The sequence below is a fragment of the Pipra filicauda genome, unplaced genomic scaffold (genome assembly GCF_003945595.2).
Source record: "Pipra filicauda isolate LSUMZ 115617 unplaced genomic scaffold, ASM394559v2 scaffold551_size315643_pilon, whole genome shotgun sequence".
Taxonomy (NCBI): domain Eukaryota; kingdom Metazoa; phylum Chordata; class Aves; order Passeriformes; family Pipridae; genus Pipra; species Pipra filicauda.
Window position 1 is genome coordinate 1 of NW_024104700.1, and position 23,927 is coordinate 23,927.

General features: G+C 56.9%; 1 long non-coding RNA gene across 1 annotated transcript; it reads right to left on the reverse strand.

Annotated features, from left to right (window-relative positions):
- Nucleotides 1-4,775: 4,775 nt before the first annotated feature.
- LOC113983059 lies at nt 4,776-6,135 on the reverse strand. The gene is made up of 2 exons (XR_003538978.2): nt 5,860-6,135; nt 4,776-4,923 (listed from the first exon to the last, which is right to left on the reverse strand). It is a non-coding gene; the product is annotated as an uncharacterized LOC113983059 (long non-coding RNA).
- Between the last annotated feature and the right edge of the window lie 17,792 nt (nt 6,136-23,927).

A 23,927-nucleotide genomic window follows, 5' to 3' on the forward strand; every position in this document is an offset into this window, starting at 1 on the left:
TCCACTGCCCCTGTGTTCCTGCAAGGAGCGGCCGTGCTCCCTTTGCCAGCGAGAGCTGCAGCCCGGCCCTGCCAGAGGCCTCAGCGCTCTCCCGGGGGGATGCCGCGGTGGCTCTCAGCACCCTGCGAGGGTCAGGCACCCCGTGGAGCCTCTCACCGAGCAGCACCCACTTTCCCGAGCGGTTGCAGTGCAGATTTCTCGCCAGGATGCTGGAAAGTCCTTTCCGCTCCGCCGCAGCGCGGGGTTGGGAGCGTTGCTTCCCGCTGAGCTACGCCAACCTGTTGCGCAGCTCCCTTCGCCGCACACATGCTCAGCTCGGCTGCATCACTGCACCATCTAGAGGCTGCGCCCGCCTGCTCGGAGGAGCCTGGCTCCATCTCAGCCCAAATCACCCCGCTTCTCCCCCAAATTGCACTGCTTTTTTTTCCCCCCCTGAATCGCCCCGTTTGTTTTTTTTTCCCCGGCAACAAGAGAGCTCAGCCCTTGTCAAGGCTTCGTCTCGCTGAGCAGAAAAAAGGGGCTGGAGAGTCATCCCCTCAGGATGGAAAACGCAGCTCTCCTCCCAGACTTTCTGCTCCTGCAGAGATGTCGGCTTCTCCGTCCGTGTGCTGGGTTTTTTTCAGAGTGTCAATTCTCATGAAGCCGATTTAGCAGAAGATGTGAAGTGAGAACCCAGGGAAGGTCAAAGCCCACCTTTGGGGCAGGGAAAGGAGCTGTGGGGTTTGTCAGGGTTTGCCCTGCTGATACAGAGTGAGCTGGGGATCTGGGCAGAGAGAGGGAATTAAAATCTCCGGAGACAACGTGAGATTTGATGTATCAGTCACTGGCAAGATTTCATGTATCAGTCACTGGCAACGCTCCTTGGAGGGACAGAGAGCTGGAGCAATGGGAGGAACTGAGGAGTGACCCTGTGGGTCCAAGCCTGCCTGTGGAGCAGGGATGGCAAACTTTAGAGATTGCTGGGGACCAAAGGTTTCTATTTCACAAGAGTCACGGGGCAGGCGGGAGGCAGCTGTGCAGGGAGTGCCCTGGGCACGCACACAGATCACTGGATGCCGCCTGTTTGTGGGGCACCAGTGCCTGACACCTACAGCTTCTGCACAGGCACGTTTATGTTTCTGAGGGGCAGATCCAGGCTCTACAAAAGTGAGGGGGAAAGTGTCCTGGCAACAGGAACCACCTGTGTGCAGCCCAGGTGTGTTCTCTGGCAGAGCCCTCTGCAGTGCCAGTGACCCGGGAGCTGGTGGGGAGCTGTGTCCAGGCCACTGGTGAGCTGGCAGCCCAGGGCTGCCTGGTCTGTCTCTACCTTCCTCCTCCACCCTGCTGCCTTTGAAAGCAGCCAGGCCCCTCCCAGAGTGCCAGGGTGCTCCTTGCCCTCTGACAGCACAAAAAGCCTGATACGGGCACTGCCATTCCCTGCACTTCCTTCTCCTGGGTGTTAGCATAGAATCAAAAATGGTTTTTGGACAGGACCTTACAGACATCTCATTCCACCCCCTGCCATGGCAGGGACACCTTCCACTAGCCCAGGTTGCTCCAAGCCCCGTCCAGCTTGGCCTTGGACACTTCCAGGGATGGGGCAGCCACAGCTTCTCTGGGCAACCTGTGCCAGGGCCTCCCCACCCTCACAGGGAAGAATTTCTTCCTGCTATGTAACAGTCACAGGATGAGTCACCCATCCTCACCTTGTCTTCACCATTTCCCAGAAAGCAGAGCCAGTCTGAGCAACAAGAAACCATCAAACTGCAGCTTTGGCTGCAGAGTTATTTCATGAGACCCTCCAGACCCTTCCCACCCGCCGGTCCCAGTGCTGGCAGTGCCACCACCCCCAGAGCTGCTGCTGGAGGCTCTGCCTTGCCCCGTGCCACGGGTACCCCGTGCTGGGATGCTCTGGCATCACCCAGAGACAGCAGCTTCGTGGTGCCAGTGGGGCCTTGTCAGAAGAACAAAGCCTGCAAGGGAAGAGCATCCAGCTAAATCTCGGGGAAAGCGAGAAGAAAGGGAAACACGGAGAGCAAATGAACCTTACAAGAGAATAAATACCCCCTCCCCAACGCACACACGCAGCAACCTGGCTGCCGTCTGCTGCAAGGAGTTCAAAGGCTCCTCTGTTCTCTCTCTCATCAGCTCTGGGCTCTGCAGGAGAAGCAGCAGCTCGGATTTGGGCAGCAAATGCTAATAACACAGATGTTCTGACAATTCGCTTGTTTCTACAATTAAAAACAAAAAGATCCTCAAAACCCAAATGCAAGGAAATGAGCACATTAAAGGACTTCTCCCCCGCACGCCTCCCGCCTCAGGAAGGGCCGCGGGTTTGCGGGGGAAGGCGCCGGGCGGGTTCAGCCCCATCCGGAGTGGGAGTGGGATGCTGAGGGAGCAGCACATCCCTCGGACCACAGGGATGCTCTGGCCATGGGATACGGGCGGCCAACCCAACGCTGGGATCGATGGAAGGGCTGGAGGGCTCGGATGTTCACTGCCTGTCTTGCCTGTGGGACACTCGCTGCCGAATTATTGGGAGATTGTTTTTATTACTGTTTTAACTCTTTTTTTAACCTTGTTTTTCTCTTGGCTGCTCTTTCACTCACTCATTAATTTTGGTATTTTTCTCACGGTATATAACCCCTGTCACGGCTGCCATGGCAACAGGAGGGAATGTGCTCGGCGCTAAAATATCCTCTCAAAAATAACAAAAATAAGACAACAGAGGCAGCTTCTGTGGGCTGCTGCAAAGGCAGATCTGGCCCGGCTTTGTGGTGACGGAGGATGAAAGATCCTGCAAGCCAGGGAAGCCCCTGAGCTCTGGTCCTCCCACAGCCCTCAGCCCACCTCGTGTCCCAGGGCCACACGGGCTCCACCACTGCCAGGCTGGAAGCTCCTCCTGGGATGGATATTGGGGCTGAGCATCTCACACTTCCTCATCCAGCCTTGAAAGCTCATCCCCTTCCTCAGGGACCACCATCCCTTGTCCCTCAGGGCCACATGGGCCCCATTGCCACACTGGATGGATATTGCCACACTGGAACTCCTCCTGGGATGGACATTGGGGCTGAGCATCTCAGACCTCCTTGTCTACTCTGGAAAGTTCATCCCCTGTCCCTCAGGGCTGCATGGGCTCACCACTGCCAGGCTGGAAGCTCCTCCTGGGATGGATATTGGGGCTGAGCATCTCAGACCTCCTCGTCCAGCCTTGAAAGCTCATCCCCTTCCTCAGGGAACACTATCCCTTGTCCCTCAGGGCCACATGGTCTCCACCATTGCCACGCTGGAAGCTCCTCCTGGGATGGATACTGGGGCTGAGCATCTCAGACCTCCTTGTTTGCTCTTGAAAGTTCATCCTCTTCCTCAGGGACCACTGTCCTCTGTCCCTCAGGGCTGCATGGGCTCCACCATTGCCACGCTGGAAGCTCCTCCTGGGATGGATCTCTGGGGCTGAGCATCTCAGACCTCCTCGTCCAGCCTTGAAGGCTCATCCCCTTCAATCCCCCTCAGGGACCACCATCCCCAGAATAATGAGGAGATGTGGGTATGGGCTTGGAGAAGATGGTGAGGGCATTGCCTAGGGGGGGTTGCTGCTCTCTGGTGGGTTTTAGATCCACAGATGGATCCCTGGGTCGAGGACCAGGTGGTGCTGGGATGTCCCCAGGCTCAGGAGCTGCAGCCAGCGTGGTGGCACGGACAGCAGGGCTTGTCACACAGACCTGCTGTCTCTCCCTGACAGGATTGCTGGGCTGGTTGAGAGAGGCAGTTGTGTTGATACAGCACACTCGGATCTCTCCAAGGCATTTGACTTACTTCCACCTGACATTTTGATTAAAACTTGCATTATAAGGAATTAACAGGGCACATATTAGATGGATTAAAAATGCTTCCCTGGCAGATCTTAGAGGAGCTGCTAATGGGGAGATATCAGTAAGTAGCACTATTTCCACCTCCCTCCCCCAGGGCCCTGCTCTTCGTCCACTGCTATTAAACGTTTTTATCAATGATGGAGATGAAGATATGAAATCTTTGCTGGGAAAGCTTGAAAATGACACCCGGAGTGATGAGATAGAAAGGGAAGGGGATGGTTTCATGCTGAAACAGCTGGTGAAATGGGCAGGGTGTATTTGGATGCAGATAAACATGGGAATATATCTGGAAATGAAGTTTGGATTTTAAGCCTGCGGGCTGGATCTTGGAAAGCAATGGCTCCAGGCATGTCTATACAGGCTGGAGATAGGAACACTGGCTGTTAACCAGCAACCAGGGGAGCTCATTTAAAGCCCTCTCGGGAATATCTGCCTCATCCAGTGATGCAGATTTGTCCATGGGAGAGTAATTAGGGATCAGTGTGAACAAGTACCCCAAAAGGCACCTGGTATGTCCCTCTGTGGGGGTCTGAAAGGAGAAAGTTAGTGACTAACTCACTGCTGGAGCACTGTTTTTGGCACCCACACCCAGGGGATGTCAGGGAAATACCAGGAGAGCTTGACAGAGCACCACAGACCCGATCACAGGCTGGAAAGCCAGGCCTCATGATGTGATGCTTGCTAAAAAGTATGTTATCAGGTGATCTGAATACCTGTCCTCCCACTTGGAAAAGATAGTGGGAGACCCTTAAATCCCACAGCAAGGTGTACCAAGAGGGCTGGAGCTGAAGAGAGGCAGATTCAACCTTGAATTGAAATCCAGTATCCAAGTGGTGAAAGCATTTGAAGGCTGGAAGAGCTTTTCTCAGGGAGATGATGGGCTCACAGCATTGCTGCAGCTTTTGTCAACAGATTAGATCTCTCTTTAAAAAAGAAACCCTTTAATCCAGCATCTGGGAGCAGCTCTGAGGCTGAGGCACTGATGGGCTGGGGTGAGTGACCTCCCCTGGCCCAGTCCTCCACCTCATCCCTTCCCTTCACAGGCCGTTGGGAACAGATTGTCTGCAGTGCCCTGCAATTATTCAAGCAATGATTAATCAATCTCTTGCCTCGGGGTTCAGACAGACCTGTGCAGAGAGCAGGAAGGTTTCTCCCACCTCCACCCATCCTCTGCAGCACCAGACATCTCTTCAAGAAGAAGCAGCAGCAGAGCCCCCCAAATGAAACCCTGATGGCAGATTGAGCTTTGGTGCTCAGTGCCCAAGCTGATCTTGGGATTTAGACTTGAGAGGAGCTTCCCAGGGACTATTAGAAGCCTGTGAGATGCTCAGCTTCCCCAGGCTGTGAGTCACCCCCAAGGGGAAGCTCCTGCTGTTCCCAGTCCCATGCCAGGGACTTGGGCTGTGGTGGCCTCCCTCCCATCCCCTGCCTCTGGCACTCTCTTTATTCCCTTAAATACTCAAATTCTTGTTCATGGGGCTTAGCGTGGGGGATCCTGGGCAGGAAGCAGGGAGTGGTTCTGTGCATGGGGTGTGAGGTCATAGAATCATAGAATCACAGAAAGGTTTGGGCTGGAAGTGACCTTAAAACCCATCTCATTCCAAACCCCTGCCATGGGCAGGGATGCCACCCACTAGATCAAGTCATTCAGGTCCTCTGGCCCCCCTGGCTGCCCCCCAACCTGGGCACCCCCTGACCTGGCAGGGTGCAGGTCTAGGAACAGCACCTGGCTGGGACACTGGTGGTTCATGTCCTGCCCGTGCTGGGGCTGCTGGAAGGTCTGGCAGAGGTGGCCCAAAGGGGGAAGAGGCTGGAGAGGAGCAGGAAGAGGGAAGATCTCAGGAAGCCCAGTTTTGCAAGCAATGAGCTGAATCTCTCACATTACTGCTGCTTTCTGAGCTGGCCTCTCCTCCTCTGGGGACCTGCTATTCCCACCTCCTCCGAAAGGAGAATGACACCCATTTCCTGCCTTTGTTGGGGTCCAACAGCCTCCTGCTTGCAAACCCACCTCCAGCTGCTGCTGGGGGATGGTCCAGCCCTGGGGACAAGCGAGCAGGCGCTGGTGGAGGGAGATTTCCACATCCTCTCAGCAGGAGCTGTCGGCTGGGCAGCCCTGACCTATCCCCACAAGATCCCGCAGTCTGAGGGAGGCAGGAGGAAACTCAGGCAGAGGAGACCAGATCAGACCTGCCCTGCCCAGCGTGACTGACACGGGGGATGGGTCACACAGCAGCAAAAACCTCGGCTCAGGCTGGAACTTGCCCGTGGAGGCCGGGCTGGGCAGGGCAGGACAGGAGCTGCTCTGGGTACGGAGAGAGGGTTTCCCTCATCCCTGCTCCTGGAAGGACAGGCACAGATCAGGGAGCCATGGCAACCGAATTCTGTGGGGCTCGGGGGGACATCACAACAGGGACCATGGCAGGGAGGGTGCTGGGTGTCAGCAGCTGTGCAGGGACTGTGGTGGGGACAGACAGACCATGCACAGGGACTGTGGTGGGGACAGACAGACCATGCACAGGGACTGTGTCTTTTTGTTTGTGGGCCAGGAAGGGGACATGCACAGGGACTGTGGTGGGGACAGACAGACCATGCACAGGGACTGTGGTGGGGACAGACAGACCATGCACAGGGACTGTGGTGGGGACAGACAGACCATGCACAGGGACACCAGAGGATGGAGAGATCAGGCTCAGCCTGCATTGGGCAGGAGATGGCAGGGACAGACAGAGAGGGAGCCCAAGGCAAGGTTAGTGAATAGAGGCAGCAAAGGAGAAGGGAGGTGGAGGTTGGAGGGACCATGAGCATCAGCAGGGGAGGAACAAGATCCCTGTGGACACAGAGGGCAGGGACAGGCAGCCCTGGCACTGGGATCTCATGGATGGAGAGGCCAGGGAGTGCACTGAGCCCATGCCTCAGTCTCTGGTGGGAGGTTGGGGTGCTGCCTGTGGAGCTGGCACGTGGCAGGAGCACGGGCACAGGCCTGGGGCCAGCAAGGGGCTGGGGGAGGTGGTGGCAGTGAGGGACCCCTGTGACCTTTGCAGGGGTGGGATGGAGGTCGCAGGGTTGTGTTTGCTCTGAGGGGACAAGGCTGCCTGTTCCCTCTGCTCTGTGTTTGCTCTGCAATACCCTCGAGCCAACACTCTTTCAGGGCAAAATCCAGAGGTGCTGGAGCGAGACTCCAAGGGGAATGCAGTGCTAAACAAGTGGCAGACGAGCTGGGATATGTGAAAAAGGCCAACCAAGACTCTCTCCCAAGGGATGCAGTCCCCAGCATTCCTGGCCATGGTGGCCCTGATCACATACAGCCATCCCTAAGGAGGGAATGAGCCTCAGCTAGGATGTCTGGAGGCCTGGAGTGTGGGATCCTTGTATTGGGGTCTTCACTTGGGGATGGGGCACACGAGGATGATGGATGTGTCAGGGTGTCTGTGCTGCTGTGGGGATCAGCTGGATCTGGGATGCAGCAGGATGGGATGCACGTGCTGAGCATCATTCCCTGCTCGTGCCCGGGCACACTGCTGGCACAGAGCACACAGCACACCCTGCTTCCCCTTGTGCCTGAGCATCACCCTCCCAGGCTGGGATCCAGGGTGGATCTTCCCTCCTCCTGCTCCTTTAACAAATTCCTTCTGTCTCCAGAGTCCCTCTGTCCCCAAAGCCCAGGAGCCACCCTGGCCCACGAAGGAGGCAGGGAGAGGAGGCAGGGCTGTGTGGGCAGGGAGAGGAGGCAGGGCTGTGTGGGCAGGGTGCTAAGGCAGCTTTGGGGCAAGTTCCTGAGGAACTGTGAGCAACATGTGTCCAGGGAGAGCAGACTTTACCCATCCTGGTAAACAAACAGCATCGATTGCTCTGAAGCAATAACTGACTCAGCCATCCATTTCTCCCCCCAACAGACACAACCTGCAGGGCCCTGAACTTTTGTATATTTATTTTAGGACAAAAGCATTAAAGGGAAAATATCAAACAACAAATAATCTACATGTACACTGGCTTCCCAGGAAATCTCTGCTCCCCAGGGCAGGCTGACAGGTACAGCCTGTGCTGGTGAGTCCCAAATCACATGTCTGCCTGTCCCCAAACCCACAGCAAAGTTGTCTCTGGCCCCTCCACATCTACCCTCCATCCAGCATCCCACAGCAGAGCAGTGTGGGTGGATTCCTCCAGGAGGGGAGGTTTTCTTCAGACTTGTTTGCAGCACTGGCCCTTGAATTTATTTTTCCCCTCCAGGTGGACCCTGTGGGTCCTGGGGACTTGAGGATTTGAGCAGCCCCTTACAGTGCAGGGTGTCCTTTGAACACCTCCAGCATCTCCACATAATCCTCTAAACATATTCCTTTGTTGGTTGCCTTTCATGCCACACAGTTCCCAGCGTGCACCCCTCAGAAACAAATTAGAAAAGCTCTGTGTTGGTGGGCTTTGCATGAGGGGGAGGTTCCAGCCTGGAGGGTGGCTCCTTTGGCCAAAGTGCCCGTCCTGGGGCAGCCCCAGGCCCGCTGCCCTTGCCCAGAGCTCAGCAGCAGCCCAGCCTCACCAGGGGCTCCAGCTTGGGCAGGGATTGCTCACACTTGCAAACAGCCTTGTTTCATCTCCAGAGGAAACTCTTCAAAGCCACCCAAGCACTTTGATTTCAGAAAGGTTTTCGTTCCTGTGAAGATAAGAAAAGCTCCCTTGGCACGGTGCAAGGGCCCCCAGGAGGGACTGCAGCCCACGTGCCTGTGAGCCTGTCAGCGAGGGGGTGAGAGAGCAGGGCAGGCAAACCAGCCCATGGCCACCTCCAGCAGCACCACTGGTGGCCTGGCACAGGACAGGAGCTGACCCTGACCTCTGCCAGAGCCAGCAATGAGCTGGGGTGACCCAGAGACAGGAGTCTGAGCCCCTGGGAAATGGGGGGGACACCCCCAGGCACTGGAAATGGGTGACAGGGAGGTGACTCCTGGTCAGGGTCTGGGAGGAGGTGAGGCCATGTCCCATTGGCCTCTCAGGGATGATGACACGGTGCCCTGGGTGCTGTGCCCAGCTCTGGGCTCCACTGCCCAGGGGCTTGTTTTGGAAAAGGTAAAGTGTGTCTGGATGTGAGAGAAGTGAAATAAGAAAGTGCAAGAGGGACAGGTTGATGGGGTGGACTGAGAGTGGGGAGTGCTGGGTGTGAAGAGCCATGCAGGGACTGGAGAGGGTGGGGACCAGGCTCTTGGGACAGGCTCTAGGAATGAGGGGGACAGTCTCATCATGGGGACAATGTTCTTCCTGTCACCCCTCTTGTGGGTAGAGCCTTTCCCTGACCCTCCAGTCTCATCCTGGCTCAGAGTCACCAAGACTTTAATCACAAGAGACATTGAGCTGCAGGATCTAAGGGCCAAGAAGAAGAAGCACTCTTGGTGTCCAGGTCTTCTCCATAGCAAGATGTAAAAACTGGTGTCCCTAGACAATTTGGAGGGGAGGTTTGGCTGATGGGATCCCATTGATCCCATTTCAAGGTAACCAGATCCCTCAGCCACTTCAGGTTGGGATCCCTGGCAAAACCACCACGCCCTGGGCCCTCAGGCAGCAAGGAAAGCCTTTTGGAAATCAAAGCTGAGTCTGGAGGTGGCTTTGTGAGGCACAGGGGTGGCACAGGGGGCTGCAGCCTTTGGTAAGAGCCAGAGGAGAGTGAACTTGGTGCTGCATGGCAAGAACCCAGGGTCTCCCTCATCCAGCAAATCCAACTGTGCCACACATGGGACCAAGCATGGGAAAGGCCACGGGGGTTAGGGAGGGCTATGTGTGCCAGGCACACGTGTTCAAGTGAAGTGGGAGAGGAGCAGAGGAAGGAAAAACACTGGAGAGTGCTGGCCTGGCTCACGGCGAGGCGTTCTGAGCAAACCTGAGCACGTTGTGTTGTGCTCACAAAATTAAACCTCTTGGCCTGATTACAGCAGCGTGGCTTGGGCCTGGAGTGGGCTGGAGAGCTGCACCAATGGACACTGTGGAGTGGAGAGGGAGCTGCTGGCCCCTCCTGAGTGCTGAGGAAGGTGAGGGGCAGAGCACTGGTGTCACTGGGGTGCTTGGTGACAGGAGGTGGTGGCACGGGAAGGGAGGGTGGAGGGCACAGCCCGCACACAGGCTGCTGAAACGCAAGGGAGAAGGGCACCTGTGCTCCCCTTTTCACTCCCCTGCCCTGTGCAGGGGCTGCACTGTGGGTTCAAAGCCCATCAAGCTGGTCCTAAGTGACAGCTCAGCTGATGGCCCTTGTCCAGCACCCACTGCTCCAGTGCCACCCTGCAGAGAGTGTGATGGGGCAGCTGCAGAAGGCACAGGAGATGTGGAGAGGGCACAGCAAGTGTGACACCATCACTCCACCACATCAGCCCTTGCAGGGACACCAGCACCAGACCTCCCAGTGATGTTCGTGGTGCTCGTCACCTCCTGGTCCTTCCTGGGGATGCCAGAGAGTGCCAGTGCCCTCATCGAGCACCACGAGGCTCCTGAGCTGCCTCAGGTGGGCTGAAGGGGCAGTTCCCAGGCTGGGCAATCCGTTCCTCTCCCCTGCCCTGCCCTTCTTGTGCGCTGTGTGACTCCAGCCCTGCAGCATCAGTGCCCTGTGAGGCACCACCCGGGCCCAGCTCGAAGGGGGTGCGGGTACATCGGGGGCTCTGTGGAGTTTGAGGATCCCACTGGTGGAGCCAGAGAGGGCAGGGTCAGCAGGAGCGAACTGGAGGGATGCTGGGAGTGATGGAAGGAGCACAGGAGAGCCTGGGAGACCTGGCCTACTTTTCCAACAGTGAAAAGCCAGGGCTGGGGTCCCTCCTGATTTCTAGTCCTCAGGCCCCTTGGCATATGCTGCAGGGACCAGGATCCCTCCAGACCAGCCCCAGTCTCTGTGGTGCCCGTGCCAATGCTCCAGAGAAAGGTGCACGAACGCCCCGGGGCACAAGGCAGGCAGAGGAGGCCCTTGAGGGAGGTGCTTGCTCTTCTTTCTGCCAAGAAAAGCCTGGGGCAGAAACACTCCTCTGTGCCAGCTGTGCCTGTACCCCCACCTCGTACCAACGGGGGCTCAGCAGGGCTGGTTTGGGGGTACAGGGGGGGCTGGAGCACACAAAGACCCTCTGCTGATGGGTCCCAAGGGCCTGAGGGCTTTGTCACAAAAAGTATTGTAGAAAAGCCTTTCTCAGCTGTTTTTTTTTTGTGGGTGTTTTTCACTCTGAATCAGGTATTTAAAACCCTGTGGACCTTCCCCTGCCCCTCCACCTATTTGGGAAAGTGGGAGGGGAGGAAGTGATACTGCAGATCCCATAATACAGTTTTGGTTTTGCAATCCTATTGTTAGCAGTGAAGAAATATAACCCAAAGCAGCAGCACTGGAAGGCAGCACATCCAACCCCTGCAGGACTCGGAGACACCCTGGCTGGCTGCTGGTGGCTGAGGGGTGTTTTGTCACTTGAATGCTTGGTTTAGTTCCCTTATGTTTGAGCCTGTTTTTCTCAGGCAATGAGGTGATTTTAGCTCCTGGCTAATTTCAACAATGGAAGTAAGGTCTTCAGGATTTAGAATCATAGAATCACAGAAATATTTCGGTTGGAAAAGACCTCCGAAGTGATGGAGTCCAATCATTAACCCAGCACTGCCTTGTTCACCACTAAATCTTGTCACCAAGTGCCACATCTGCACATTTTTTAGAACCATAGATTCCTGGAGTGGTTTGGGTTGGAAGGGACCCTAAAGAACATCTTGTTCCAACCCTTCCAGTGGACACCTTCCACTAGACCAGGTTGCTCCAATCCCCCTCCAACCTGGCCTTGAACACTTCCAGGCCCCCACTTCCAATTTACCTTCCTTGAGGTGTCCCCAAATTGGTGGCTGGATGTGGGGAGATGCAAAAGGTGCCCTGAAAAGACACAACAGAAGCAAACAACAACCCCTGGCATGGCTGCCAGGATCTTCCCAGCACCTCTGAGCCGTGGCACCGGTGACAGGGGCCAAGTCTCAGTCAGGGTCTGGATCTGCAGATGTGCCAAACCCCCAGGGATGGAGCTGCTCAGAGCTCCCATGGCATCTTCCTCGTCTGTGCATCAACAGCAGGTTCCCTTTCATGCTTGCTTGTGCTGCTTCCTCCCACCAAGAGCCTCTTGTTGTGCAGAACATCCCTGCTGGGTGCAGCATCCTCGGGAAGGGGAGAGGGCAGCGACTCTCGGGAGCACAGGGGTGAAGCCACAGTGCCCTGGGCTGCGCTGGGTCAGACCTGGAGCTGTCAGGGTGGGTGCCAACAGCTTGGCAGAGCCTGAATCCCTCCATCTGACACGGGTCCTGCTGGCCCTGAGCCCTCACAGCTCTCCTTGCTGCCATCCCAGCCCCAAATTGTGCCTCCTGTTCCAGGGGCACAGCCTGTGTGTCCACGGGGGAAAGCACAGGAACCGGGAACAACCCAGCCCTGGGAAAGAGGAGCTGCTGGGCCGGCGTGTGCTCGTTTGAAGTGGTGGATATGGCAGCTCAGGAGCCCCTGCTCTACGAGATTTCTAATTACGCTTCTGCATAATTGTTCCAGCCATTTCCTCACGCTGAAGCAAAGCTTATTGGTTTGTAATCCCTAGCACACCCCGGGGCCTTCTTTAAAATGTAGGCCCAGCGTTTACTGCCCCCGGTCCAATAGTTGGAGGATGTGAATTTGTGTGTTATTGCTGAGAGCTTAGTCACTTGGTTTTTAGCTCTTGGAGGGCTCCAGATGTGTCATCCGGGCTCGGGGATTTGGTACCTTTTGTGCATTCCAGTATCACGGCTTTGATTCCTCCATCTCTGCCTTTTGCTTCCCCTGCTGAGGAGGAGGAGGAGGAGTTTGGGAACGTGGCTCCTGCTCCTGCACGAGGATGCCCCCGTGTTTGGCCCTCTGGTCCCACAGCTTCACCACGTTTCCTCCATGCCCTGTCCCCCCAGGGCACACTTTGCCTTGGCTCTCTGTGCTCTCAGCCATCTCTGCCTCCCTGTTTCCATCCCATGTTTTACCCGCTGCATTTTCTCTTCCTTTCCCTTGGTTCTCTGGAGGTTAATTTCTAATTTCTCAACAGCATTTGGCTCAAACAATCTCATGCATCTGCCATAAGAGCAATATGAACCTTCCCTGTTTCTCTTCCCAACATCCCCAAAGCACTGCTGAGCAGGCTCGAGCCCCGGTCCCATCACATTCCAGTCCCTGCCATTCCCGCAGATTTGCAGGGCCAGGATTGAGCCATCTCCATCTCCTGGGAGCTGTGGCACAGTGAGAACTGCCCTTCCTTCAACCCCAGGCACGATCCTGCCTCCATGTCTCTGGGATTGCTTTGTGGGAGTCACAGCTGAGAGGCAGGATCGGAGGCAAAGTCAGGGCAGGGACTGAGATTAAACCCAGCTCTAGCTTGTGCCAGGCTTATGGGGCAGTTGGACGGGGCTTGGAGCAACCTGGGCTGGTGGAAGGTGTCCCTGCTCATGGCAAGATGAGCTTTAAGGTCCCTTCCAATCCAAACGAGTCTGGGATTCCATGATCCTGTGACAACCTTTCCTGTTTTCTTAAGCCCTCATGGAGGGCTGGGAAGTGCTGAGCTCTAATTTGGTCTGCCAGCAGGCAGGAACCTGTGCAGGCTGGAACACACAACCTTCCCACAGCCTTCCGGACTCTTGGGATTTAGGGAATTATCCCTGACAGTGACTCTTGGGGGTCGCACCTGGGGAGACACAGTATGGGGTGGAGTAACAGAAAACTGGGAATGTGTCTCCATCAAAATCCCAACGAGTCTTGGCAACGTGGTGCCAAAGAAGCCACTCGTGTAGAACCACTGGAAGCAGGGGCATCTTCCAAATGGCTTCTTCCACAAGCCCTGAATCCTGGGACTGCTGTCCACACTGGGATGAGGAAAGGCTTCCTTCTGTCAGACCTGTGGAGGTTCTTGAGAAAACAAGAGGGAGCAGTTTTGGGTCCAAGCAGCAGCAGATCCAGTGGGGAAACAGCCCAAGGGGAGATATGTGCCAACAGCAACAGCAACAGCTTCCCCTTGCTCCAGAGATGCTTCCCATGGCTTGGTGTGGTGATCCAGTTATCCAGGCTGGAGCTCCCAGTGCTCCCCTCCACAGACAAAGCCCCTTGAGTGTCTCTAAAGCTGCTGATTCCCCCAGAGGAGCCCTGAGCACCTCAGCCAGGACACATCCATCCTTCTGCTGGGCATGCAGCATCTCCAGGCAGGGATCTTTTCCAGGAGACAAGGCCAGCACAGGGTCCCTGCGGAGCTGCCAGGGCGGGACACGCCCGGCTGTGCCGTGGTGTTGCCCGGGAAGGGAGGAACAGCAGCAGCCCTGCACAGTTATGCAGTAATATCCAAATCTGCTTACTGTCTGCCGCTGTGATTGAAGGAGTTTCTGTAATAATGTATTAGCTAAAGCTTCCAGATTATCCCAAAAACATCAGCCTTAACAAAGGGGTAATGCCTCTTTAATCCCCGCATGATCCCGGTTCCCAGTCTCTGCAGGACATTAATTCACGGCTAATACACAGACTCCAGGCAGGCTGCTAATGTGGGCTGGGTCCCAGGCGGGGCCACACGCTGCTCCTGCCTCGCCAGGCCACCCCTTTGTTCCCCCCGTTCCCTGGGAATGCCGAGATCTCCAGCCTGGCCCCGGTTCCTGGGCAGGGCTCCTGGACTGGGCTGCTGTGGGAGGACTGGGAGAGATACAGGATGCTCCTCTCTTCCCTGTGCTGTGACACTGGATGGTGGGTGTGGGATGTGTTCCTCACCCCCACATCCCTGGAGGAGGACAAGGAGGTGCAAGGAGGCCCTGGCACAGGTTGCCCAGAGAAGCTGTGGCTGCCCCTGGATCCCTGGAAGTGTCCAAGGCCAGGTTGGACGGGGCTTGGAGCAACCTGGGCTGGTGGAAGGTGTCCCTGCCATGGCAGGGGGTGGAATGAGATGAGCTTTAAAGTCCCTTCCAACCCAAACCATTCTGTGAGTCTATGGTTCCATGATAATCAGCTGTGGTTTTGTTGCACTTTTGGCAAACAGCTTCCTTGAGGCTTCCTGGCTGGAAATGCCGTGCCCAGGGATCATGGGAGCCGCTGGGAAAGTGCAGAAAGCACATCCCTTGCAAGCACCAAGACATCAGGGGGGCTTCACCCTGACCCCATCCCTTGAGCCAGAGCAGCTGTCCTGGGAACAATAGCACGAGGCTGTGTCAGGGCAGGCTCAGGTTGGATCTCAGGGAAAGGTTCTTCCCCCAGAGACTGGTTGGGCACTGCCCAGGCTCCCCAGGGCAGTGGGCACAGCCCCAAGGCTGCCAGAGCTCCAGGAGGGTTTGGACAACGCTCTCAGGCACAGGGTGGGATTGTTGGGGTGTCTGTGCAGGGCCAGGAGTTGGACTTGATGATCCTTGGAGTCACTTCCAACACAGGATATGTGATTCTGTGGGTTTTGGAAAAGGACAGTGCAGGCTGCTGGTGGACAACACCCCCTGAGAGCCCAGAGAGGGCAGAGCTGCAGGTCCAAAACCCAGTGTGGGTGTGGAGACTAACCGGGAAATGAGACAGGACAGGAGCTGGATGAACAGATGTATTAGCAGATGGGGATAGGCAATGCCTGTCCCCTTCAGCAGCACCTCAGGAGCAATCCCCCCCCTGACAGGCTGTGGAACACCGTGGACATTGCTGTTGTCATCCCGGGATGCTGCAGCTGAGCCTCCACTCCCACCTGGCAGCAGCTCAGCCATGTCCAGGGTGAAGAAGGTTCAAGGAGAGATCCCTCCTGAAACAGCTTCTCAGCTGCTCCCCATTCTTGTCCCCTCCAGGCCCAACTCCACGGGCAGAGGGAGCTGCAGCTGAGAGTGATGATATGAAGGTCCAAAATCTGCCTTATCAGAGAAGATACTTTGGCCTGCAAAACTCTGCTGGTGACATCGGGCTGGTTCCAGCCAACCCTTCAGAAAGCTTTTTTTCTTCCTGGCTCAAAAAGAATTCCCTCCATCCTGCTAGAGATGGATGGGCACATGATGCCGGCTTTCTTTTGGAAACATTTGATGGTGGCAGGGCAAGAAAGGAACCATGGGATTTTGTAGGTATCCACACTGCTGGGTGGGGAATTCCCCTTCCAGTGCCCATTCCTATCCATGGGAAAGCACATCCATGCAAAGCACGAGCCAAAAGAACATCCCCCACCACGGCAGATAAAGCAGCAGAGGTGGTGGCTGTCCCACACATGCGGGATCCCTGGCCATGAAAACTTGGCAGTGCTGCTTTCACCCCACTGCTCATCCCCTCACTGAGCCAGGCCCTGGGATCTGCACCCACAGGCAGCTCCAAAAGCCATCTAGAGTCTTGTCCTGGGGCTGCCTGGGAATGTCACAAATTGTCTTCCAAAGGTGTCCCTCTTCCCCACAGCCTATAAAGGGACAGCTCAGAGCAGGCTCAACGGGGAGGCAGTTTGAGCTGGAAGGAACTCGTCCTACCCCATCTGCTGAGGCCAGCAGCCATCTGGGTGAGGACCCGAGCACAGTTCAGCCTCAACCTTTGGGCAGGCTTTGCTCAGCTTCCTCTTTTGATGTGTAAATCGGCAGAGCTACCTCAAAGAGCTTCTCCGTGGCTGAATTCAACAGCAGGTGCCTTTTTCAGAGTTTTTTCCCTTCTCACCAATTACCTGCCTGGTCTCCACGGTTACTGCCTCGTCCTGCTTCGGGAGGGTTTCTCTGCCTGCCCGTCCATCACAGCCCCAGAGCTGCACACACCCCGAGCAACAGGGGCAGGGGGCTGCAGGGGCCCGGGGAGAGGATCAGTGGGGTTCAACAAGGTGAAGTGCTGGGTCCTGGGAATGCCAATAACAGCCCCATGCAGTGCTCCAGGCTTGGGAAAGAGTGGCTGGGAAATGCCTGGTGGGAAAGGATCTGGGAGTGCTGGTCAGCAGTGGCTGAACATGAGCCCAGGTGTGCCCAGGTGGGCAAGGAGGCCAAGGGCACATGGTTTGTGTCAGAGATAGAGTGGTCTTCGGGACAAGGGCAGTGCCCATCCCGCTGTGCTGGCACTGCTGAGGCCCCTCCAGGGCTGTGTCCAGTTCTGGGCCCTCATGGAAGAGAGACACTGAGGGGCTGGAGCGTGTGCAGGGAAGGGAACGGAGCTGGGGAAGGGGCTGGAGCAGCAGGAGCAGCTGAGGGAGCTGGGGGGGCTCAGCCTGGAGAAAAGGAGGCTCAGGGGGGACCTTCTGGCTCTGCAACTCCCTGACAGGAGGGGGGAGCCAGGGGGGGTCGGGCTCTGCTCCCAGGGAACAAGGGACAGCACAAGAGGAAATGGTTTCAAGTTACACCAGGGGAGGTTTATGTTGGATATCAGGGAAAATTTCTTCACTGAAAGGGTGGTCAGGCATTGGAAGGGGCTGCCTAGGGAGGTGGTGGAGTCCCCATCCCTGGAGTGTTCAAAAACCACGCAGATGTGGTGCTCAGGGACAGGGGTTGGTGGTGGCCTTGGCAGTGCTGGGGGAATGGTTGGACTCAGTGATCTTGGAGGGCTTTTCCAGCCTAAATGATTCTGTGATTCCGGGATCTTCCCTGGCTGCTCAGGGTGCCAGCGTGCCCTGGGATGCAGCCTGGCTTGCTGGGAACACGCAGGCACCTGCCTTGGCCATGCCTCCATCTCTGCCCCTCCACTGCATGTGGATGGACACCGGTGGGGCTGAGGCAGCACCGCTGGCTGAGCTCCTGAGGAAACACACACATGGATCCATTCCCACATGGGATATCATTTGGGCATGCAGAAGCCAAAAGCACCGCAATTTGGCACAAATTTTGCCCTCAGTTCTTCCCAGGCAGAGTGAAGGCTCTTAGGTGGAGCCACACGTGAGCAGTGTGACTGTGAGGCACCACCTTGGAGCCTGGATTCCTGCTACAGCTGGCAGGGAAGACACAAGCCAGGAGCTGTCACTGGTTATACTGGGAGCCTGGTGGAGCCAGGACCCGAAACCAGCCCTCCCACGGTGTCTGGGCTGCAGTGAGTCAGTCACCTCCTGTCTGCTCTCTGCCATGTGGGCACTGCAGAGATCCTGTCTGAGGTGGTTGTCCATGCCTGGCATTCCCGGGGTTGTGTCACTGCCCGTGAACTTGCACACACAGAGACACACACGTGTGTGCACAGAGATGTGTGCAAGGTGTGTGTGAGCCACTGTCCAGGTTGGGGCACCCTGCTCTAGTGGAAGGTGTCCCTGCCCATGGCAGGGGGTGGAACTGGATGGGCTTTAAGGTCCCTTCCAACCCAAACCAGTCTGAGATTCCATGATGTTACCACGGGGTGAGGCACAGAGTGTCCAGGGCAGCAAACCAGCTGGAGCACCCTCCTGTTCAGCCATGGGAGGTGTCACCAAGGTTCATTTTGGCATCTGCTCCCCCAGCCTGTGTTTTCTCCCTGCGCTCAGTTCCCACACAGTTCCCGCAGCCGGGAATGCCGGTTGATGCTCCCCCTGCCTCTGCTCCGGGTGTCTGATGCCAACACAAGGAGCTGCAGCAGCAAAACCTGGGCCTGTGCCAGCTGCTGGGAGCCCAGCTCCAACACGCTGCACCTTGGAATGCTCACAGGGAATCATTCCCTGCAGGCAGGTGGGGACAGAGGGGATGGAGGGGGAGCAGCACGTGTGGATCCAGAGGTGGAACATCCATGCAAGAAGGAGCTGAGGCTGGCAGAAGGGCTGGACTCACCCACCTGCATCCCAGCAGCTTGTCCGGGCACCAGTGGGGACTCCACGTGCAGGCACAGCATTCCTGCTCCGATTCCTGGGGCTGCTCCTGGCCCCACACCCCAGAGATGCCTCCAGCAGGGCTCTCCCCCATGCCAGGGAATGCAGGATCCTTGCAGGGGGGATTTCGTGTGCCAGGGAGGCTCCAGCAGCCTGAGGAAGTTTAGGAAAGGCACAGGGCTCCCTGCAGAGACCTACCCTGACAGGTTGGGTAGCATTTTCCTGCAGGGCATCATTTCACAAATCCAAAGTGTTTTCTCCCCAGAGATTCTTGTGCCGGCACAGAGGAGCAGGACAGGCAGGCAGGGAGCTTGGATGCAGGCCTGGGAATGCCAGGGGCTGAGTCAAGGGACAGGTATGAGAAAAACTGGGTCTAACCTGGGCATGGGCACATGGAGGGTAGAAAGAGGAGGCAGCTCCCAGGAGTGTGGGGTGGCAAGGCACCCAAATGCTTCCACAGAGAGCCTGAGCGTGGCTTTGACAGGTTTGCTTGTGTTTGCCAGGTCTAGTGGGTGGCATCCCTGCCCATGGTGGGAGTGAGATGATCTTAAAGGTCCCTTCCAACTCAAACTATTCTATGACTGTATGATTTGTGACCTGGAAAGTTCACCTGTGCTTCTACCTATACCTTATGATCAGCTGACTTGGGTCTCTTGCATTTGTGACCCACAGCTTCCCTCTGACCTGAGCCCACTGGAAATTTGGGCCCAGGGCTGGGGGCAACCACTGCCCCAAACCCCAGGGATTTGGGCTTAGGATGCACACCTGAGCTCCGTGCCACTGCTCCTGCCGTGCCAGCAGCCTGCCACCCGAATTACAGGTACTTTAACCGCAAATAAATGCCACAAACCGCCCACAGCAAGAGGGAGGGGAAAGCTAAAAATACCCTCCCCTTGCGGCTGCCAGCAAACCCCAGCGGGCCACCTGCTAGCGGGGAGCCAGAGCCACCCGGAGCAGAGCCGGGCACCTCCCGCACGCTCGGGAACACAAACCAGTCTGGTGGTGTGACTGGGGCTGCCACTGTGGGCACCACACACGGCCCTCGCAGCAGACAGGGGTGCCCAGGCAGCCCATCCCAGCTGGCAGCTCCCTGTGCTGCCTCCAGACACAGTGGCAGGCACAGATCCTGGGGACACGGGCTGGGAAAATCCCGGGGGGGGGTTTACATCCTTCCATCCTTCCCTGCCTCTCCCCCAGGAATCAATCACCAGGTCAGGGGGAAACACGTCAGCAAGGCCATGAGGGCTGATGGCAGGGGGGGAGCTGGGGGACACTGCTGGGGTGGGGGGGCATTGGTGGTGGGTCTGGGGCGTTGAGGGGGGCTGCAGAAGAGGCTGTGGGGTTGAGGTAGGGACGTTCTGTTGGTGCAGCCTGTTCTGCTCTGGAGGTAGGGATGGAGGTGTAGGGATGCTCCTGAGCCTCCATCACCCTGCACAGTGTTATCTCCAGTTCTAGGTGGTGGTGGCACCTTTCCAGGGTGGGAATCAGTGTCCTGTGGAGACCCATCAAGCAGGAAGGCGTGGGCAGCATTGCCATCCCCAGACACCTTGCAAGCTTCCCCTCCTCACCCTCCAGCACTCATCAAAGTGGTCATAAAGAGTAAGATTTGCTCTCCCTTTGAAAGCTCCTGGACTCTCAGGGATGAAAATATGGGCTGAAATTCCTCTGATCCTGGGCAGGCAGTGCCACAGGAGCTGTGGGAAGCACAGGGGCTGAGCACACCAGAACTGCTCCCTTCAGCTCCCCTTGCTCAGGTAAACACTTGGGACCCCAGGGAATGGATGGGATGGGGAGCAATGGGCCACACGCTGCCTCTCAGCCAGCAAAATGAACCCAGAGGTCCTGGAGGACACATCCCAGTGTAAAGAGCATGAAAGTAGAAAACATCTCACAGCTCCCTGCTTGCCTAGCTCCAGAGAGATCTGCCCACTCAGCCCGAATCAGGAGCGATGGAAAAGGAGCAAAACCAGAAGAGCTTTGTCTCTGTTCCAACCCATCAGAGATCTGAAACTTGACAACAATGCGGGAGAGATTTTCACCCTATTTTTACAGATTATCAGTGCGTGAAAACGCTGCTGCACTCGGCTCCAGACCCACGGAGCAAACCTGCTCCCAGGGTGAGGAACTGCCAGCAGCCCCCTGGGCAGAGTGTCCCTGTGTGTCCTGGTGGCACCAGAGCCCCCACAGCTACCCCCAGCAGCACTGACCACCTCAGGAGCAGGACCCACCCCACCCACAGTGCTGCATCAGCTCTGAGGGCCCAACAACAGGAGGATGTGGAGCTGCTGGAGCGAGTCCAGAGGAGGCCCTGGAGATGCTCTGAGCTCTGGAGCCAGGCTGGGAGAGCTGGGGGTGTTCATCTGGAGAAAAGAAGGCTCCAGGGAGACCTGAGAGCCTCTTCCAGGGCCTAAAGGGGCTCCAGGAGAGCTGGAGAGGGACTGGGGACAAGGGATGGAGGGACAGTACAAGGGGGAATGGCTTCAAACTGCCAGAGGGCAGGGTTAGATGGGAAACTGGGAAGGAATTCTTCCCTATGAGGGTGGGGAGGCCCTGGCACAGGTTGCCCAGAGAATCTGTGGCTGCCCCTGGATCCCTGGAAGTGTCCAAGGCCAGGTTGGACAGGGCTTGGAGCAACCTGGGCTAGTGGAAGGTGTCCCTGCCCATGGCAGGGGGTGGAACAGGATGAGCTGTGAGGTCCCTTCCAACCCAAACCAGTCTGTGATTCTGCGACCCAGAGCCCCTCTGAAAGCTGCAGACAGGCTCTTGCTCAGGATGGCTCTGCCTGGGCTGCACTGCACCCAAATGTGACCCCTCTTGCCCTGTATATCCTCCATGGATTCAGGCTTTCCTGTCCTGCTGCCCGTGTTTGTGAGATCCAGGGGTTCACACGAGCTCAGCCTGTTCTCCAGCAGCACAGGCAGTTTGCCCAGGGGAAGCCAAGCCTGGAGGATCCCGCATTTCCTACCAAGGAGGAATTTATCCAGAGAGCCAAAAGCGAGGTAGGACCCTCAGCCCGTGGCAGTTCTCAAGGCACAGGAAGCCGCAGAGGAGCTGCATTGCAAAGGACTGAGTCATACAGTCTTCCTGCTGTCTCATGTCGAATATAATGGACATGAGGAAAAAAATCAGCAAGGATTAGGTTTCCTGTTCTTTCACGCAACGATGATGCTGAAATGTGTGCTGGTGGCACAGTGGGGACCAGCCTGACTCCTTCGGGGGCAAGGCTCAACCCTGCAAAGCCTGTAAGAGCCTCCTCTCGCTGTCTGGGAGGTTTTCTCACCTTGCCAGGGTTTCCTCAGCAGGCAGGGAGCAGGTGAGATGCTTTCCGCCCGTATCTGCCGCGGGATCGGGGCGCCCGCACGCAATGGGTGCCACACGGCAGGTTCTGAGCTGTTCTTATGGCATGTTTATTCAATCAGGCCGCGGCTGAATAGCCGGGGTTAGGAAAGGCTCTGATTCACCGCCGGGGTGGGCGAATTTGAGGGCAGTTTCCTGTCCCCGCTCCCGGCTCCACCCTCCTCCTGCGCTGCCGGACTGGTTGTGCCGCTGGAGCAGCCGCTGAACCTCCAGGACGGGACACAGCCGTGGAAAACACGGCCCGGGTCTCCTCCACGTGCCGGGAGGTGATTTACAGCCCCACAGCAGCTCTGCACGGGCAGCAGGGTCACCCCACAGCGCCCCGGCAAGGTGGTTGTGGTGGGGGGGGGGGTCCCCTCACTCGTGAATCCACCCCTGGACCCCAAAATGCTCCCGCTGGAGTCTCCCCCAGTGGATGTGGAGAGCAGCAAAAGTGCTGCTCGCTGCCGTGCCACGTTTTCATCAGCGGTCTGGAAGTAAATCTACAATCTTGCTGCTAATATTTGCAGCTGCCACACGAGTCTGGCAGAGCAGTAAATAGTGCCGAGGAGCCAGCAGCCTCCAGCCCAGCAGAGCCCGAGCCAACCGTCCTATTTCATACCCCAGCTGAGAGTTATAACTAGGAACAAGCAGTGCAGGCTGTTCCTGCCAAACTCAGGCTGCTGTTTGGAGAAGAAATATGCAGGAGCCGTAGCAAGGGAGCATTAGCAGCCCTGCAAGCCCTGAGGAAAGGGCAGCTGTGGCCCAGGGTGGAGGAGGGCAGAGCTGCTGCTGGGGGCTCACGTGTGTGACAAGAAATGCTGAGCCCCCCCAGCCCCTGCCCGAGGTGAGGCTCTTGGCTCTCCCAAAAGCAGCCCCAGTGAACCCCCTGCCTGGCTGGGAGATTGTCCAGCCACAGGGAAGGACAAGGAGAAGGGGCACACACAGTCCCACAGCCTGCTGATGAGCTGGGCATGGTTGATGGGAGATGATTTCAAAGTGTTCAAAAAACGTGTGGATGTGGGGCTTGGAGATGTGGTTTAGTGGTGGAACTGGCAGTGCTGGGTTAATGGTTGGACTCTTTCCCAACCCTAAGGATTGCAGGTATCTCTGCAGTGCCCTCAAATAGACCCTCTCAGCTCCCTGGCACCGTGGGCAGGAGGCTCCTGCCCTCCTTGAAGCACTGGACAGGCCCTGGCTGTCCACAATTTAAGGTGGGCTTAAATTCCCGTGAAAGACGGATAAATGTGTCCTGAAGCAATGGGAGCAGTGAGAGGGGGGTTGTTACTGGATATAGCCCTGGGGAAAAGAAACATTTGTACCAGCAGGGAATGCCCATCTCCTCCAGGAATACACAGTCCCACTCCCTCCTTGGCACCAGCCGTGGGGAGGCTGTGGAGCAGTGAGCTCAGTGAGATATCCAGCTAGGAAGGGATACTGCAAAGGGAAAAAGAGGAAAGGAGGATTTTTTTTCTCCAAACTGACTCATGTCTGCATTGCCATGAGTCAGCGTGGCAGCAGCACCTGCCCGTGGCAGGGGGGGAACAAGATGATCTTTAAGGCTCCTTCCAATCCAAAGCATTCTGTAATTCCATGAGCATGCAGGTAGGGATGGGGTGTCTCTGCCCCTCCTGGAGCTCTGGCTGACTTGGCCAGGCTGCAGTCCGATGTAAACACCTCTGGGAGGTGACGCTGTGTCCTGGTGTGTGTCCTACCGGGTCAGGGTACCCCGTCCCACATCCCCTTACTCCTGCCCCAGTGCCACCCGGCTCTTCTGGCACAGCCACACGGACTGCCAGGGATCAGATCCACATCCAGGAACTAATTCGGGCTAAAAATAGCCCTCTCTTTTATTATATATTTTCACCGGCTCGGTTCTTGTGAGGTAGTTCCCTCCAGTTCCGTGTGCTGGAGCACTCTGGGAGCACAGCCAGGAGCGGGGCAGCCCAACACTGTCCCACCACTGCCCCTGCTGCCCTGTGTAACCATTTCCAGCGGAGCGAGCCGGGGCAGCGGTGGGGAGAGACCCCTCCAACACAGG